The sequence below is a fragment of the Salmo salar genome, chromosome ssa18 (genome assembly GCF_905237065.1).
Source record: "Salmo salar chromosome ssa18, Ssal_v3.1, whole genome shotgun sequence".
Taxonomy (NCBI): domain Eukaryota; kingdom Metazoa; phylum Chordata; class Actinopteri; order Salmoniformes; family Salmonidae; genus Salmo; species Salmo salar.
Genome location: NC_059459.1, coordinates 51,083,659 through 51,100,103, shown reverse-complemented (window position 1 = coordinate 51,100,103; position 16,445 = coordinate 51,083,659). Strand labels below are relative to the sequence as shown.

At 39.8% G+C, this 16,445-nt stretch overlaps 1 protein-coding gene across 8 annotated transcripts in view; it reads left to right on the top strand.

Annotated features, from left to right (window-relative positions):
- The first annotated feature begins 12,068 nt into the window (after positions 1–12,068).
- LOC106577443 (uncharacterized) overlaps positions 12,069–16,445 on the top strand; it is a 34,290-nt gene continuing 29,913 nt past the window's right edge. For 2 of the 8 annotated variants that reach the window (XM_014155421.2, XM_014155418.2), the window contains exon 1: positions 12,382–12,822. The gene's annotated coding sequence lies outside the window, so the exon portion shown is untranslated. Of the gene's footprint in view, positions 12,349–12,380; positions 12,823–16,445 lie in introns of those variants that run through there. The other 6 variants (XM_045701272.1, XM_045701271.1, XM_014155419.2 and 3 more) reach the window with 6 other exon arrangements.

Here is a 16,445-nt window from a genome sequence, read left to right as displayed (position 1 = left end):
GCTCTACCCAAAATTACAACCAACTAATTGCAGCATTACCGCAAAAATGGAAGAGGCAAGTGGAAGGGGGAAAAGTAAGGAACTTGTCTGTCGGCCCTGCATTAAAGTCCAACATTGGTTGAAGAAAATTGTGATAATTAAAATATATAGCAGCTTCATATTAAGGACCAAAAATTTACAGCTGTGCCATATAGACTGCAAAATAGTTGGGAAGAGATTTTCAATGTACCGATTCCATGGCACTTGGTTTATGAATTGACACGCAATACAACACCGGATTCAAAACTTTGATTTTTTTAAATTAAAATTATTGTACAAAATTCTTGCAACCGATAGAATGTTATGTATATGGGGATACAACCTTCCCAGCTCTGCAGATTTTGCTGTGGGGAGGCAGAGTCAGTAGATCATTTATTTGGGTACTGTCCATACATAGCTCGTTTTTGGTCACAGGTCCAGGAATGGCTGAAGATTTGCAACATTTACCTGGAGATAATGCTGCAGATAGCAATAATGGGTGATTTGAAAAGTCCTAGTCAGTCGATCAATAATATAATAATACTTTCATCAAAAATGTTTATCTTTAATTTACAACCTGTAGAAACTATGAGAATAGAAAGGTTCAGAACTTTTGTGAAGCAGCACAGTTGAAAAATATATGGCAAATAGAAATCCAATATGGAAGGTGTTTCAAGATAGATGGGAGGGTTGAATGGAGCTGAAGGGTGGGACTAATAACATCAAGATAACAAATGTAAAATATACTGTGTCCGTAAAATGTATATACAGTGGGGGAAAAAAGTATTTGATCCCCTGCTGATTTTGTACGTTTGCCCAATGACAAAGAAAGGACCAGTCTATAATTTTAATGGTAGGTTTATTTGAACAGTGAGAGACAGAATAACAACAAAAAAATCCAGAAAAACGCATGTCAAAAATGTAATAAATTGATTTGCATTTTAATGAGGGAAATAAGTATTTGTCCCCTCTCAATGAGAAAGATTTCTGGCTCCCAGGTGTCTTTTATACAGGTAACAAGCTGAGATTAGGAGCACACTCTTAAAGGGAGTGCTCCTAACCGCAGCTTGTTACCTGTAAAAAAGACACCTGTCCACAGAAGCAATCAATCAATCAGATTCCAAACTCTCCACCATGGCCAAACCAAAGAGCTCTCTAAGGATGTCAGGGACAAGATTGTAAACCTGCACAAGGCTGGAATGGGCTACAAGACCATCGCCAAGCAGCTTGGTGAGAAGGTGACAATATTTGGTGCGATTATTCGCAAATGGAAAAAACACAAAAGAACTGTCAATATCCCTCGGCCTGGGGCTCCATGCAAGATCTCACCTCGTGGAGACACAATGATCATGAGAATGGTGAGGAATCAGCCCAGAACTACACAGGAGGATCTTGTCAATGATCTCAAAGCAGCTGGTACCATAGTCACCAAGAAAACAATTGGTAACACACTACGCCATGAAGGACTGAAATCCTGCAGCGCCCGCAAGGTCCCCCTGCTCAAGAATACATATACATGCCCGTCTGAAGTTTGCCAATGAACATCTGAATGACTCAGAGGACAACTGGTGAAAGAGTTGTGGTCAGATGAGAGCAAAATGGAGCTCTTTGACATCTACTCAACTCGCCGTGTTTGGAGGAGGAGGAATGCTGCCTATGACCCCAAGAACACCATCTCCACCGTCAAACATGGAGGTGGAAACATTATGCTTTGGGGGTGTTTTTCTGCTAAGGGGACAGGACAACTTCACCGCATCAAAGGGACAATGGACGGGGCCATGTACTGTCAAATCTTGGATGAGAACCTCCTTCCCTCAGCCAGGGCATTGAAAATGGGTCGTGGATGGGTATTCCAGCATGACAATGACCCAAAACACACGGCCAAGGCAACAAAGGAGTGGCTCAAGAAGAAGCACATTAAGGTCCTGGAGTGGCCTTGCCAGTCTCCAGACCTTAATCCCATAGAAAATCTGTGGCGGGAGCTGAAGGTTGGAGTTGCCAAACGTCAGCCTCGAAACCTTAATGACTTGGAGAAGATCTGCAAAGAGGAGTGGGACAAAATCCCTCCTGAGATGTGTGCAAACCTGGTGGCCAACTACAAGAAATGTCTGACCTCTGTGATTGCCAACAAGGGTTTTGCCACCAAGTACTAAGTCATGTTTTGCAGAGGGGTCAAATACTTATTTCCCTCATTAAAATGCTAATCATTTTGTAACATTTTTGACAGGCGTTTTTCTGGATTTTTTTGTTGTTATTCTGTCTCACTGTTCAAATAAACCGACCATTGAAATTATAGACTGATCATTTCTTTGTAAGTGTGCAAACGTACAAAATCAGCAGGGGATCAAATACTTTTTTCCCCCACTGTAGTACGTATAAGCTGGAAGTATAAGCCTAAGTGTTATTGTTTGTTAGTTTACTCCAACTAGGGGAGGGGTGGTAGGGTTTGCAGGAAATATATTTTATATTATGAGTATTTGTATGTATGTATATGTATGTGTATATGAATTCATGTTTATATATACAGTTGAAGTCAGAAGTTTACATACACTTAGGTTGGAGTCATTAAATCTTGTTTTTCAACCACTCCACAAATTTCTTGTTAACAAACTATAGTTTTGGCAAGTCAGTTAGGACATCTACTTTGTGCATGAAACAAGTAATTTTTCCAACAATTGTTTACAGACAGATTATTTCACTTATAATTCACAGTATCACATTTCCAGTGGGTCAGAAGTTTACATACACTAAGTTGACTGTGCCTTTAAAAACCTGTTGGGGCTCGGGGGCAGTATTGAGACATTTTGAAAAAAATATGTGCCCATTTTTAACTGCCTCCTACACCAACTCAGAAGCTAGGATATGCATATTATTAACACATTCGGATAGAAAACACTCTGAATTTTCTAAAACAGTTTGAATGGTGTCTGTAAGTATAACAAAACTCATATTGCAGGCAAAAACCTGTGAAAAATAGATCCAAAAAAATGTGAATTTTGTGACTGTACTATTTAGTGTCATTGTTTTATAGATACCATAGTGAGAAAGGATTCATTTCGCAACACCTACGGCTTCCACTAGATGTCAACGATCTTTATAAAGTTGTTTGAAGCGTCTATGATAAACAGAGAGCAAATTAGAATCCAAGGAAGTTGACAAGTCATCACTTCATTTTTTTGCGCCTGCGCATAAATCTGAGAAACGTGAGTTTTGTCTTCATTGTTTATCTCGACATAGGATAGGTTGTGTGAAAATATTACTGATGTTTAACGTTAAAAATGGACCAAAAGATTAATGCTAAACAACATTTGACATGTTTGAACGAACATAAATAGATTATTTACTAGGTTTTTTTAGCTTTTCGGCGTGATTTTACAGTCCCCCAACCACGTTTTGTGGGAGCATAATGAACGCTAAGTACTTGGTGTTATTTGGACATAAATTATGAACTTTGTCAAAAGAAACCACATTTGTTCCGGACCTGGGATGCCTTCCGGACCTGGGATGCCTGTCTTCTGATGGAGATAATCAAAGGTAAGGGGATATTTACAATGTTATTATCGATTTTAGATGATGCTAACTGTATAGCATAGCCTGTTGTTCTTAGCATAGCACCCCGTTTATTGCAAAATGTGATTTCCCAGTAAAGTTATTTTGAGATCTGGCCATTTGGTAGCAATTACGAGATGATAATATATTATTCTTTGAATGACAATATTATAATTTACCAATGTTGTCGAATAGTAATTTTGTTATGTTCACCGGAAGCATTTCAGAGAAGAAAAAAATCTGAATTTCACGCTACTGTAAAATGCTGTTTTTGGATATAAATATGAACTTGATGGAACAAAAAATGCATGTATTGTATAACATAATGTCCTAGGAGTGTCATCTGATGGAGATTGACAAAAGTTAGTGCATAATTCAAGCTGGTTTCTGCTTTTGGTGACGCCTGACCTTGAATTGAAAATGGATGTTTGTACTTTTGTGGTTATGTACTGTCCTAACATAATCTAACTTTATGCTTTTGCCGTAAAGCCTCTTTGAAAATCGAACAATGTGGTTAGATTAAGAAGATGTTTATCATTTAAATTGTGTAAAATAGTTGATTGTTTGAGAAATTGAAATTATTAGATTTTTGATGTTTTGAATTTCCAGCCTTGTTAGCAATCCCGGCTCGGGGTTCATTGCTAACCTGTAGCCCCAACAGGTTAAACAGCTTGGAAAATTCCAGAAAATGATGTCATGGCTGTAGAAGCTCCTGATAGCCATCAGTGACATCATTTGAGTCAATTGGAGGTGTACCTGTGGATGTATTTCGAGGCCTACCTTCAATCTCAGTGCCTCTTTGCTTGACATCATGGGAAAATCAAAAGAAATCAGCAAAGACCTCACAAAAACAATTGTAGACCTCCACAAGTCTGGTTCATCCTTGGGAGCAATTTCCAAACACCTGAAGGTACCACGTCCATCTGTAAAAGCAATAGTACGCAAATGTAAACACCATTGGACCACGCACCCATCATACCGCTCAGGAAGGAGACCCATTCTGTATCCTAGAGATGAATGTACTTTGGTGCGAAAAATGCAAATCAATCCCAGAACAACAGCAAAGGACCTTGTGAAAAAGTATCTATATCCACAGTAAAACTAGTCCTATTTCGACATAACCTGAAAGGCCGCTCAGCAAGAAAGAAGCCACTGCTCCAAAACCACCATAAAAAAAGCCAGACTACGGTGTGCAACTGCACATGGGGACAAAGACCGTATTTTTGGGGAAATGTCCTCTGGTCTGATGGAAAAAAAATAACTGTTTGGTCATAATGAACATCGCTATATTTGGAGGAAAAAGGGGAGGCTTGGAAGCCAAAGAACACCATCCCAACCGTGAAGCACAGGGCTGTCATCATCATGCTGTGGGGATGCTTTGCTGCAGGAGGGACTGGTGCATTTCACAAAATAGATGGCATCATGAATTGGGAAAATTAAAGCTTAGTCGCAAATGGGTCTTCCAAATGGACAATCACTCCAAGCATACTTCCAAAGTTGTGGCAAAATGGCTTAAAGGCAGTGCTACCAAATACAAATTCAGTGTATGTAAACTTCTGACCCACTGGGAATGTGATGAAAGAAATAAAAGCTGAAATAAATCATTCTCTCTACTTTTATTCTGACATTTCACATTCTTAAAAAAAAAGTGGTCATCCTAACTGACATAAGACAGGGCATTTTTACTCAGATTCAATGTCAGGAATTGTGAAAAACTGAGTTTAAATGTATTTGGCTAAGGTGTATGTAAACTTCCGACTTCAGCTGTATATGTGACACAAAAAGGCAATTTCTTATGTTGGGCGGTAAAAAATATGCTTGGCTGTTGGATTTTTGTCATCTACCAGTCCCCTTGGTAGGTGAGCCAAAAAGTTCATTTCGGACACTACCCGTACCCCTCCAAACATTCAACCTCCAGCTGCGTACCTCCTCTAGCACCCGGGTCAGCGCACTCTCAAATATAGTTTTTTTGCCATCGTTGTAAGCCTGCCACACACACACTATAAGCTACATTTATTAAACATAAGAATGAGTGTGAGTTTTTGTAACACCCAGGCTCGTGGGAAGTAACAAAAAGCTCTTATAGGACCAGGGCACAAATAATAATGTAATAATAATCAAAAATGTTGCTCTTTATTTAGCCATCTTACATATAAAACATTGTTTGTTAATCGAAAATTGTGAATAACTCACCACAGGTTAATGAGAAGGGTGTGCTTGAAAGGATGCACATAACTCTGCAATGTTGGATTGTATTGGAAAGAGTGTGCCTGCATTTAGTTTTCATGCTAGTGAGGGCCGAGAATCCACTCTCACATAGGTACGTCGTTGCAAAGGGTGATTTGACAAGGCAGGATACTCTGAGCGCAGCCCAATCCAGAAATCTGGCAGCAGCTTCTGATTAAATTCCATTTTCACAGAACCGCTTGTTGCAATTTTGATGAGGCTCTCTTATTCAGATATCGGTAAGTGGACTGGAGGCAGGGCATGAAAGGGATAACGAATCCAGCTGTTTGTGTCATCCGTTTCGGGAAAGTACCTGCTGTCACGGGTGTCGTTGGGTAGAGACGACCAAAACGCAGCAGGAATGTGGATGCTCATCTTGATTAATTTATTAAATAAAGTGAACACCAAAAACAACAAAAACGAAGAACGACAGAAGACAGTTTAACAGGCTAAAGAAACTTTAGGGTGTTTTCTATCCATATATAATAAGTATATGCATATTCTAGTTACTGGGTAGGATTAGTAACCAGATTAAATCGGGTACGTTTTTTTATCCAGCCGTGAAAATACTGCCCCCTAGCCCCAAAAGGTTAAATTGTTTAACTTGGGTCAAATGTGTCGGGTAGCCTTCCACAAGCTTCCCACAATAAGTTGGGTGAATTTTGGCCAATTCCTCCTGACAGAGCTGGTGTAACTGAGTCAGGTTTGTAGACCTCCTTGCTCCCACACGCTTTTTCAGTTCTGCCCACACATTTTATATGGGATTGGGGTCAGGGCTTTGTGATGGCCACTCCAATACATTGACTTTGTTGTCCTTAAGCCATTTTGCCACAACTTTGGAAGTATGCTTGGGGTCATTGTCCATTTGGAAGACACATTTGCGACCAAGCTTAAACTTCCTGACTGATGTTTTGAGATGTTGCTTCAATATATCCACATAATTTTCCTGCCTCATGATGCCATCTATTTTGTGAAGTGCACTAGTCCCTCCTGCAGCAAAGCACCCCCACAACATGATGCTGCCACCCCCGTGCTTCACTTTTGGGATGGTGCTCTTCGGCTTGCAAGCTTCCCCCTTTTTCCCCCAAACATAACAATGGTCATTATAGCCAAACAGTTCTATTTTTGTTTCATCAGACCAGAGGACATTTCTCCACAAAATGGGATCTTTGTCCCCATGTGCAGTTGCAAATCGTAGTCTGGCTTTTTTGCGGTGGTTTTGGAGCAGTGGCTTCTTCCTTGCTGAGCGACCTTTCAGGTTATGTCAAAATAGGACTCGTTTTACTGTGGATATAGATACCTTTTTACCTGTTTCCTCCAGCATCTTCACAAGGTCCTTTGCTGTTGTTCTGGGATTGATTTGCACTTTTTGCACCAAAGTACGTTCATCTTTAGGAGACAGAACACGTCTCCTTCCTGAGCGGTATGATGGATGCGTGTTCCATGGTGTTTATACTTGCGTACTATCATTTGTACAGATGAATGTGGTACATTCAGGCGTTTGGGAATTGCTCCCAAGGATGAACCAGACTTGTGGAGGTCTACAATTGTTTTTGTGAGGTCTTTGCTGATTTCTTTTGATTTTCCCATGATGTCAAGCAAAGAGGCACTGAGTTTGAAGGTAGGCCTTGAAATACATCCACAGGTACACCTCCAATTGACTCAAATTATGTCAATGATGCCTATCAGAAGCTTCTACAGCCATAACATCATTTTCTGGAATTTTTCAAGCTTTTTAAAGGCACAGTCAACTTAGTGTATGTAAACTTCTGACCCACTGGAATTGTGATGCAGTGAATTATAAGTCAAATAATCTGTCTGCAAACAATTGTTGGGAAAATTACTTGTCATACACCAAGTAGATGTCCAAACTGACTTGCCAAAACTATATTTTGTTAACAAGAAATTTGTGGTGGTTGAAAAACGAGTTTTAATGACTCCAACCTAAGTGTATGTAAACTTCTGACTTCAACTGTACATTCATTTCATTGAGATAATTAGGTATTATGTTGAAAACAAACGCAAATTAGAGGTCATAGCAAAATTTGAAACAAAATTATTTTATTAATCAAATCAAGTGTATTTGTAGAGCACATTTAAAAACCACCGTAGTTGACCAAAAGTGCTGTACAAATTGCAAAAATGCCAAACAGTGGGCACACAATGAAATATACAAAACATATCAAATACAATGAGTAAGAGTACATAGAAGTCAAAACAGGGCAACAACAATGGTAAGATACAATTATGAGAAGTGCAGTGGACATAGAACTGGTGCTCTCCTGATACAAAGGGGAACAGGGGAAGCAAGTCTACAAATCCTTTACTTTGAGAAGAAATACCCATATAAAATACAGTAAAATAGAGACTTATCAGATGCTGGTTAATTCTGGCTGTGGCTAGAATTAATTTCCCAGCCTGAATACAACTGAAGAAGTATTGAACTCAAACTTCTGACGTTTTTGCTATTAAATGTACATTTTAATCAACTTAAACCTCCACATCAGACTCCTCACTCTCTACCACAATCACCCTCTTTGCACGGTCCATAAAGTCTGGCCTCCTGCTCCTGACAGAGTCCTGTTGCCACAGCATTACAGATTTTATCGGATCATACTCCCTGATCTCTGGAGTGAACAGCTGGACCATAAGGAGATCTGACAGTGTATCAGACTTTAGGTTAGACCGACAATCAGTATTTACCCGTTTCATGGTATTAAAACCTCTTTCACATTCAGCTGTGGAGGCAGGGAAGGACAAGACCAGGTCAACCAATGCCAGCAAATCAGGGCAGGAATGCTGATGGCTCCTGTTGACACGGAACCAGAACATCTTCTGCAGGGACTGGGGCTCTTGGTACATCAGCACCTTCAGGACAGTCCACTGGTCAGGGATCCTTTCAACATGGATGCCAGAGGTCTCCAAGACATGCTTGAAGTGGTCCACCAGGGTTTCCAGTTCAGTATCACCAAAATCTAGAATAATTGTATACATTACAACAAGCGTCATGCTGTTTTAATTCTGAAATTATAAAAATATGATCATGAACCTGAACCTAACCTGACTGCCCTGTAATACAAAACATAAAGTAACCTGCTGCTGCATCCCCATCCCCAGTTGGTGAAGCTGACCAGCTTGGTGGCACACAGGACCCCTACACTGGCGTCCTGGACTCTCGACTAGCCTGTCAAGCATTTTGTGAGGTGTGAGGTGACGAGGGTCTTACTGTCACCTCTGGTCAGCGAAATTCCCTCATATCTGTTGGCCATTGTGGCCTTCATCATGGGGCCTTCTCTGATAATAAAAGGCTAACTTGACCATCCTTTCAGAATTTTCCTTTACAACGCACTCTCACTCACACTCTCTCTCCCTCTTTTATTGGCGTAATCCTTTCTCTTAATTCTCTTAAGGTAAGTATTTCTTATTGCAGCTTAAATAAACATACCCGGTTTTGTACTTTCTGTGATGAGCACAAGGAAGCTGTGGGCTTTTGCTATGGTGATGGTGGGCATCAGCAGATTGAATCTGAAATACATAAAGAACAAAGACATACAAATAGACAATTAATTGCTGTCCAAAAAAAAATAATTAGATATGACACATTTGATCAGTTACCAATTGTAACCGTGTTTGTTGTTATTTACTGGAGATTACATAGTGATGATGACTTTTAGAGTACTTAGCATAGCAATCTAGAGCCACTACCTGTTCCAGGTGCTGGACAAGCCCCTGGTAACTTTGCAGGAAGTGGTCCAGTGCACGCAATAGGTGTCCTACCCATCGGAGCCCGCCAAATCTGGTGGGCACCAGTGGTGTGTGCCCAAGAGCTTGGAAGCTGTTTACCAGGTTTGCCCTGCTCAGTGGACTGGTGTGGTAGAAGGTGTAGAGCCCACTGAGGTCTTCTACTTTCTGAAACATCACGTTGGACTGGATGGCATCAGAAAAGGTCATTTCAAGGCGGTATGCCATACAGTGGATGCCGATGATGTAGGCCCTATCCCCCTTCCACACCATTCTTGGCTCCGGTCATCACAGCAGCTCCATCTGTTCCCAGAGCGACCAACTTGCTCCCCCACTCATCACACACTCACTCCATGATGGCACTGATGGCGTTGCTTATGTGTGCCGTGTCTGCCTTTTCCACTGACTTGATGCCAACAAACTTCGACTCGATCTTGCCCTTATGACAGAATCTGACATAAACTAACTCCTCCTCTTTCACAGAACTGTCTGTGGCGCCATCTGACATGATGGAGAGAAATTTGGTGTTTTTCAGATTCTCTCTGATATTGTTTCTCTCCACCTCTGCAATATGGTGCATAAACTCTTTGGCCTCTCATTTCTATATGTTGAGCCCACATCGATTCCTTTTTTTCATCCAAACTGCAAAAATAAAACATCAAATTAATTCAATAATAATTAAATATACAATCATGTTATCCAATATAGCTGGCAGTTGATTGTGCTAAATTAGCCTTCTACCCTTGGTTAACTTAAGGATCAACACTACAAGGCAGGTAAAGTCAATTGTGTCACAATGTAAACAGCATCTGGAGACAAACATTAAAATAGAATGTTACAGAGCCATAGGAAAGCATGGAGATCCATGTCAGCATCAGTAGGCCTATAATTTTATGGTATTTATACACTATTTTGAGGTGGACCAAAGCTTATCAAGAGCTGAGAAATAACCTACAATACTGGCCCACGTCAGCTAAATAGACTTGAAAAAACTACCTACAAAAGTACTAGTCTAGCTACAAGAGTAACAACATTTTCACTTACTCGCACATCCACTGGAAGTTTACTACCTTCAGTTACAAATTTTATTACAAGAAGAAAGTAAAATAAAATAATCCCATGTATTTTGGACTGTTGGGATTAGTTGGAATCTTTGCCAGTTTATAGATATCAAGTCATCAATGAAATAATCAATATTGACATTTTTACATTGTCTTAAATTAATCCATTTTGGTAGTGCTACAGTGCCTTGCCAAAGTATTCATCCCACTTGGCACTTTTCCTATTTTGTTGCATTACAAACAGTAATTTAAATTGATTATTATTTGGATTTCAAGTAACGGACATACAGAAAATAGTCCAAATTGGTGAAGTGAAATAAAATAAATAACTTTAAAAAAATAAAAAAATACAAATGGAAAAGTGGTGTGTATGAATTCACCCCTTGGCTATGAAGCCCCTAAATAAGATCTGGTACAACCAATTACTACCTTCAGAAGTGACATCATTAGTTAGATTGCACACAGGTGGACTTTATTTAAGTGTCACATGATCTGTCACATGATCTCAGTATATATACACCTGTTCTGAGAGGCCCCAGAGCCTGTAACACCACTAAGCAAGGGGCATCACCAAGCAAGCGGCATCATGTAGACCAAGGACCTCTCCAAACAGATCAGGGACAAAGTTGTTGTCACGTCCTGACCAGTATAAGGGGTTATTGGTTATTATAGTTTGGTCAGGACGTGGCAGGGGGTATTTGTTTTATGTGGTTCGGGGTTTATGGGATATGTATTTATGTAAGAGGGGTGTTTGATTTATGTGTTCCGGTGTTTTTGGGTAATGTTCTTGTTTTGTATTTCTATGGTTTTGGAGCAGTTTTGCCTTGAAGAATGGGCAAAAATCCCAGTGGCTAGATGTGCCAAGCTTATAGAGACATACCCCAAGAAACTTGCAGCTGTAATTGCTGCAAAATGTGGCTCTACAAAGTATTGACTTTGGGGGGGTTAATATTTATGCACACTCAAGTTTTCTGTTTTTTTGTCTTAGTTCTTGCTTGTTTCACAAAAAATATTGTGCATCTTCAAAGTGGTAGACATGTGTAAATCATATGATACAAACCCACCAAAAATCGATTTTAATTCCAGGTTGTAAGAAAACAAAATAGGAAAAATGCCAAGGGGGTGAATACTTTCGCAAGGTAGTTTAATTTTACAAACACAGTAGATTATGGAATAATCACTGAAACATTTACAGAATAACTGCAACAGAATGACATCATGAGTCCCTGATCTGTACTACACATAAATGCATAATTATGCATGACATTCTCTTTATGGTGATGTGTCCTGAATAGGTTCACAAAGGTAGAAACATTTAATATTCTCCTTTGCATGGTTGAGTATTATTCTACACACTGGCTATTATTCTATTGAGCCCTGCCCCCAAATAAGACCATATCTTGGTTGGTCCGGATCGGACCAATCACAGACACAAACTTCTGATAAAAATGTTTGCCAACCATGACACGAAAATGTTTTACTGTCCATGGGTAGGCTATTCCTAAAATATTTTAAACGTGCCCCCCGCAGGTGAAGAATGATTATGCATTGAGAGAAAGCGCTATACAAGATTGTGACACTCGTCCCAATTTCGACGTCTACACGATCTACGGTGGACTCTGTGAGCGGCAATGTGACAGTGCAGAAAGCATGCATTTCGACCAACTACACTCACAGCCGCCCTCTCGCCGACGTTCTAAATGAAACACGATCAACTGACGAGATACAGCTGTCAGGCCGACGTCGGTGAGATGTATGTGTGCTGGAACAGGTTTTAAGTCACAGGTGACAGGGGATGGCTGTGTCACTGTCATGTAAAAGGTGTCAATTGTCTATCTGTGCATAAATGAGATTGAACAAAAAAAAATGCACACTCTTTTAGCGCCTAATAGGACCTTATGTAAATGTTTATGTGCAGTAGCGACTTCGAACTCACATGATCGCTCATTAACGCCATGCAAACTCTAGGCAGCCCAAGTCCAGGCCCTGCTTAGACTAACATCAAACATTCAAATATCCGTGCTTTGCCAGAGACATGGGACATAGCAGTCACGGGGGACTTTTCCTTCACAACGACAGACGGCAACAAACACTACAAAGAAAGGAAATATCATAGTCAAATATGAACAGAATATGCTACCTTCACTTTTCGGATGGTTTGAGCTTTTATCTGTGAATTGTTGATACTACAGCGAAAGGGTGTCCACACCTTCAGTTAGCGCGACAGGTAAAGTCTTTCTCCATCTCTGCCAAATAGTAGAAGAATAGAAAAATGTTTTTACACGTTTATAAGTCACGTATTGACAACAACAACAGTAGAAAGTTGTAGGAGTTCAGTAGTTGTTGTTATGACAGGAATATGGCTATTTACAAAGACGCACAAAGCAGGTTTGCACACATGTTGCGCGAGTTTCAAAGGCTTCCCATCGCATTTCCATGGATAAATGTAAATCATTGAACAATATTTGCATGTATATAATTTATAAGATCAACTTTGGAAATGCAGTTATTGAAAATAAAATGCGTTTTGTTTTAGTAAGTACTCCACTAACACAAGAGAATGAGGGATGTCAAAGAATTAAGAATGTAATTATGGCTATTGGTTTAAACTGTGTGTGTGGGTGTGCTGTGTGAGTCTAAAATGGATTTTCCTTTTAACTATATGCCAAAAATGTGTATTGACCTGTTGAATGCCATTCAGTTGGAGACTGAAAAGAGACAGGGAGGGATAGATGGTTGTGTGACATATGGTAGTCTTATATGATATTAAAATATGCAGAGCTCACCCCCCATAACAGTGATGAATGGGCAGGTCTTATTTAATGTTGGCAATAGCAGTTAAAATTATAGCAGTTAATTAAGTTAATGATTTAACAGTAATGGTCCATTGAAATCAGCTAAAAGCTGTTTGCTTGGCCTTGGGCACTGTTTGCACTTTCTGATGTGTGTCTAATGCCTTGTGAACTTCATATCTATCAGCTGTTACAAATCTCATCAATTTGCCAAATGTAGGCCTAGCTATTTCTATATGTGGATCATTCAGTACAACACTATTGTGTGTTTCACAGGTAGTGAGGCTGCTGTACACACATAGAACTGACCTCATAGGTGCGGGTGTTGTTGAAAATACTCTGCGACATAATGTTATTGGTAAAGGCTACGCATCAGTGCAATGTTGATCAGTGTGGCTCTCTCCTGCCTAAGAACACCTTACGTTGAATAATAATAAGAAGAAGAAGAAGTGTCCTAGTGCCCATCCTACCCCTCTTGTAACCTAGTGACCACCAGGAAGTGACATTAGATCAGTAACTTCCTATTAAGTGGCTCAGTATTGAGACCAACAGCCGGTTTGTTGGCACTATGGGGGTAGTGGGGTTGGGTGATAAGAAATGCTGATAAGAGTTTCACAGAGAGAGCGAGAGAGAGGAAAGAGAGTTTGTTTTTAGCTAATGCCCAAGGCCATTTAAAAAGGGTGTTTGGGGAATACACACACACACACACACACACACACACACACAAACATTGTGTCTATATGACCTCCCCACCCCTACCCACATTAAAAAAATACAACAGTTTACTATTTAATACTATAGTACGTACTATAGAATTCTATAGTATTCTGTAGTAAACTGTAGTACACTGTAGAATTCTATACTACACTCTGTAGTATCCCTTGATTGTGTAGTTTTTTAAACTATAGTAATACTACATTATCTAATTTGCATATGCTGCACCTATTCCCATCCCCCATATGCAGCCATGAGTGAAAAACCTACATGTATAGTATAGACCACATATTGTGTTTCCTACAGGTTATAGAAAAAAGCAGAAGTGCTGAACTATCTGGTCAGACTCCAGTCATACATTCCTACAGGTTATGGATAATTTCCTCTTAGTATGTGCCTAGTAGGTTTCCTCAAGGAGAAACCCCCCACTTCTATGTCAAAGATAGTAAAAGAAAAAACACTGTTGTAAAAACACTGTTGCAAAAACACACCAGTAATTATTATAGTATATACTATAGTTTGTACTATAGTAATACTACAGTATTTATACTATAATACACTTTACTACAGTATACTACAGTAATGTCCGTAAAAACACTACAGTGAATACTATAGTATATAAATATGGTAATACTACAGCATTTAGAGCATAGTATAGCATAGTATACTTTTTTCATATGGGTATCACCCAGTGTGTTTTGCATGATTATGGCCATTGGTAACATTTCAGTGACAGTGAGTTTTACATGGGCTGTGTCAGTGTCAAATAGCTTACATCATGTTAAAAGTCACCAATTGTACTTGACACAGCTTTTTACAGGATTTTTTTTTTTTTTATAGACCAATTCCAGTATCCTGGAAGTCAATACTGATGTGTGTGTTCGTTATGTATTGTGTGTATTTGATAATCTAATGAGGTCCTATTGCAATCTCATGAGACCACATTGTGTGTACTTTAGTCGTCATGACATATCACCATGGCTACGGGCACCAGGGTAACCCATCTGGCCTTATTCAAATGAACCCACTTTTAATGCTGCGTCATTGTGTGTTCATGGCTTGCATTTCGCTTCGCAAAAAATCTGTAGGCTGACGACTTTTAGACTGAAGCATTATATCTGTGAAACGTATTATGATGGCATCGCAAACTACTATATTGTGTTTATTTAATTCAGTCACAGTATCAGCTTTTCTATGAAAGTGCTTTGGTTATCAAGAGCGAGATAAATCTACCCAAAGCTTGTGGCAAGGAAGTATAGGCTTGATAAGCTCTCACACACTTCTAACTGCCAAATGCCATATACAGAAGAATAAGAGTGAATGAACGGGTGAGTGGCATGGATTTTGAATCATTTCATAGGGTCTTAAATGCCACAAAGTTGATAAGAGGGGTCCAAAATGGCCCTCCTATGAAGAAAATATGGGCTGTTCTATAAAAACACACTATCCACACATGCACTCCTGCTTGCACACACACACACACTACATTGTGTTGAAAAAAAACTGTTAAGTTACAGTATATATTTTAAATGTATTACCACAAGCTGACCTTTCTAAAGGTCTACAGGAGTCACCAGGTGGTGGCATTCTGTTCTTGTCTTCTATCTCTTTGTGTGAATAGTCAAAGGGCCCATATTTTTTGTTTGATACTGTAGCTTGCTGGGGGCCTTTTACAGTGAAGAGATATTTCACATGAAACTTTTTACAGCTTATATTATTTCCCATTATTGGCAAAATGCTAGCAGATCCCCAGCGTCTAATTAAACAAGCTCTCAGAGGAGAGTTTCAGAGACTGATATTCAACGTCGATCTCTCAGGGAAAATATTCTGATTAATAATTATAACATGAAAGTAAATGTTATAGCCCTGTGTTTTGTACATTATGCTACCTGTATTTTGTCTTATTTGGTATGGTGAAATGTTTGGACTATCAACACGAACCTGCTGTGTAACAGATATGGTGGGTGGTGTTCAGCTATTTAAGATAAAAACTTCAATCAACGCAGCTATGCCCTGCGACGAACTGTCAAACAGGCAAAGCGTCAATACAGGGCTAAGATTGAATCATACTACACTGGCTTCGACGCTCGTCTTATGTGGCAGGGCTTGCAAACTATTACAGACTACAAAGGTAAGCACAGCGGCGAGCTGCCCAGTGACACGAGCCTACCAGACAAGCTAAATCACTTCTATGCTCGCTTCGAGGCAAGCAACACTGAGGCATGCATGAGCGCGTCAGCTGTTCCGGACGACTGTGTGATCACGCTCTCCGTAGCCGACGTGAGTAAGACCTTTAAACAGGTCAACATACAAAAGGCTGCGGGGCCAGACGGATTACCAGGAC